This window comes from Bubalus bubalis, chromosome 8, assembly GCF_019923935.1.
Source record: "Bubalus bubalis isolate 160015118507 breed Murrah chromosome 8, NDDB_SH_1, whole genome shotgun sequence".
Lineage (NCBI taxonomy): Eukaryota > Metazoa > Chordata > Mammalia > Artiodactyla > Bovidae > Bubalus > Bubalus bubalis.
In genome coordinates this window covers 112,655,681-112,658,942 of record NC_059164.1, presented here as the reverse complement: position 1 = coordinate 112,658,942, position 3,262 = coordinate 112,655,681, and positions in this window count along the sequence as shown.

The window sequence follows — 3,262 nt, the reverse complement described above, 5'->3', positions numbered from 1 at the left end:
CCACTATGTTTTGGGATGATTTGTTATGCAGTGAGGGCTGCATGCAAGCAGGCTAAGTTGTTTCAATCCTGTCCTACTCTTTGCGACCCTATGGACTGTAGCCCACCAGGCTCCCCTGTCCGTGGGATTCTTCAGGCAAGAATATTGGAGTGGGTTGCCATGCCACCTTCCAGGGGATCTTCCTGAACCAGGGGTCAAACCCACATCACTTACATCTCACACATTGGTAGGGGGATTCTTTACCACTAGCATCATCTGGGAAACACATGCAGTGAGAATTAACCAGAATTAAATAACTTCCCAGCTCATTCCCCAGCACTCCTGCTTCCCACCTGTCCTTCCACACAATGCCAATAAATTTAAGAGTTTATGAAATTGACATAACCAGGTAATGATCCATTTTGTAGAGTTCAAAGATTCAATTTGGGAAAATTCCAATAAGAAACCTTGCCTATGTTAAGTGTAGGCTCCACTGATGTAATAATTGATGTATTATTTGAATCCACACCTATGAGAACTTTGTTTGTGAAGCATGGGCTTCTCTGGCACCATTATTCTATGGTTCGTGGAGATGTGGAAGTTGGCAAATTCTCTTGTTTTATTCTCTCCTCTTTTTGCTATTAAATGTATCTCTTTTTTGCTATCAATGCCATCTAAGTATAGTACAGGTTAACATGACTGTTATTCTATACAAAAATATTTTATATGTCATTTTATTTAAATTAATTATGATAACAACCTTATAGAAAAGATGACAGTGAGTCTCAGGATTATAAGTAATTTGACTAGAGCCATCTGAATTCTTGCCTAGAGATCAATAGAGCTGAATTTTGATTCATATCTGCTGGCTTTTAAAGTTAAAGCTCTTTCAAAGGCACTAGTTCGATCTTTTTAGACATCTTAATTTTTTTAATTGGAAGAAATTGCTCTCCAGTATTATGTTGGTTCCTTCCATATTTCAACATGAATCAGTGATAGGTACACATATGTCCCCTCCCTCTTGAACCCCCTTTCCACCCCTGTTGGTTGTCACAGAGCACAACCTAGGGATTTGAGATCTCTGCATCAAACAGCACATTTGCTAATGGAAAAGTTAATTGACAGGAGCTCTCCCAAAGGCCTCCATATAAACACTAAGACCCAGGCCCACCCAAAGACCCGAAACCTCCAGTCCTGGACACTTCGTGCCAAACCATTTGCAAAACAGAAACACAACCCTGACCATTAGCAGAAGGACTGCCCAAAGCCATATTGCCGGGGTCCAGCCCAGGTGGATCCAGGGAAATTCAAAGGAGAGATGGCATTGGCGAATACACTGGCTTTAATTAAATATTAATTAGAGATATAAAGAGTAATAGAATGAGGATAGCTCAGCAGGAAAATTCAGGGAGAAAAGAGACTGAGTAGCTTGGTTTACACGGGAAACCAATAAAATTTCAAGACAAGAAGCTTGCACCACTTATGTAGGCCGCAGGCGTCCTTCCATTCTCCAGAAGGAGAGGAGACACTGAGGCCTCCCCGGTCGGATCTTAGAAGCCCAGGCATAATTAGTAAGCTTGGCGGGCTCCGTGCTCCAGATGGAAACTCAGCCAGAGTTTGAAAGAGAGAATGACATGGGGAGACCAGTCTTTCGAGGAACTGATCCCATTTTTTATTTTTCCAGGGTCTGTTTTTATACACTGAGATGTTATACAAAAGTCATGCAGGGTCAGCAGTCCTGACTTTTATTAAAGTCAGGTGCTTCACACAAATGTATACAGAGGTCTTAGGGGTGTTACATCATCTTCTGGCCAGGGGGCCTGCTGACAATTTATGACCCTCTCCTTGTGATAGCGGTCAGTCAACCAGAACACTTATTTCTCCAGGGGTGATTATTCTTAAAACAGATGCCACCTTCCAAAGGTACCAGATAAAGTTACATTCCTATAGGGTGAGGGTGTAGTGGGTTTTAATTAAGAAAAGAATTTACTTAGCTTAAGGTCCAATGTGATTAATATCAAATGTTAATACTTTTTTCTTCTATATATTCATTAATGTGTATAAGGGCAGGGGATGTGGAGACTTAGCAGCAAACATTGGCTCAAAAAATGAAAAACCCTTCACCAATACAATTTCTAATCAGCCCACTATACTTATACTAAGAGTTTTCTAACTTTTCTAAAGAACCTGTTTTTAGAAGGTTTAAAGCATCTCGTGCCTCTCACGGTTGGGAGGCTGTGAGCAATCACATGTGGCTGGACAAGCCTGTCAGGCAGGCTAGAGAACCTTCAGAGGAGTTTGTAGGTTGAAACACTCCTATCACGCCCAGGAATTACTATTAACTGGAGCTGTAAGTTAACTCTTTTTCCGAAAGAGTTGGTGGGGGACAGCCCCTCATCAAGTCAGAGGTGTAGGTGAGAGCACAAAGTAGTAAAGTAGGCAGACTCTGGTTATGGGGGTAGATGCTCGAGAATTTCCAGGGCGACTCCTGAGGCTCGATTCTGCCTTTGTGTATGTTGAGCCTCCTTCCTCATGACCTTTGCCACAGGCAGAGCACCTCTTGCTGGCCCCCAACACCATATCAAGCCCATAGACACCCGAACACACACTGCTAGACACAGCACTGCCTTTCAGAGAGACAAAGTCCAGTTTCATCCACCAGAGCAGAGGCACAAGTCCTCCAAACTAGGAAACTTTCACAAGACACTGGTCCAACCCCACCAGTGGGTTCTCTCCCTCTTTTAAGGTACTGTCCTAACTTCAAGTGCTCCTAACTGTAATATAAAAACCTCTTCTCTATCAAATAGTTTTCGTTTGCCTCTGCACATCCACACTTCACCCCCCCCCCCCCCCCCCCGTCAGTCTAACTCGTTGCCTGGGAGACTGATCTGCATGGACTACATCAGTGGGATCTCTTGCTATCGGTCCTCTGCTTGGTTTCTGCCAAAGGAAATCCAAGCAGGAGATCTCTTGAAGGTAGAAAAGCAAGATCAGTATATCTGTTCTCCTGCCTCTCTCCCTGCAGGGTCATCTCTGAGTAGTTGCTACCCTACGTTGAAGGTTATAGCTCCTTTTCTTGAGATCTCTCCACCCAACTCTCCTTCTGGATTCTGCCTTTTGTTCACCACTTAGGTTACTGATACAATTTCCTCACTGTTACTGGACCTCTCCCTTGTCATTTCCAAACCTTGTATCCATCGCTCATAGGAAGCCTCTTCACTAGACTCAGCTTCAATTATGTCACTATAGACCATCTTATTTTCTGCTAGAATCCTGGTGGATA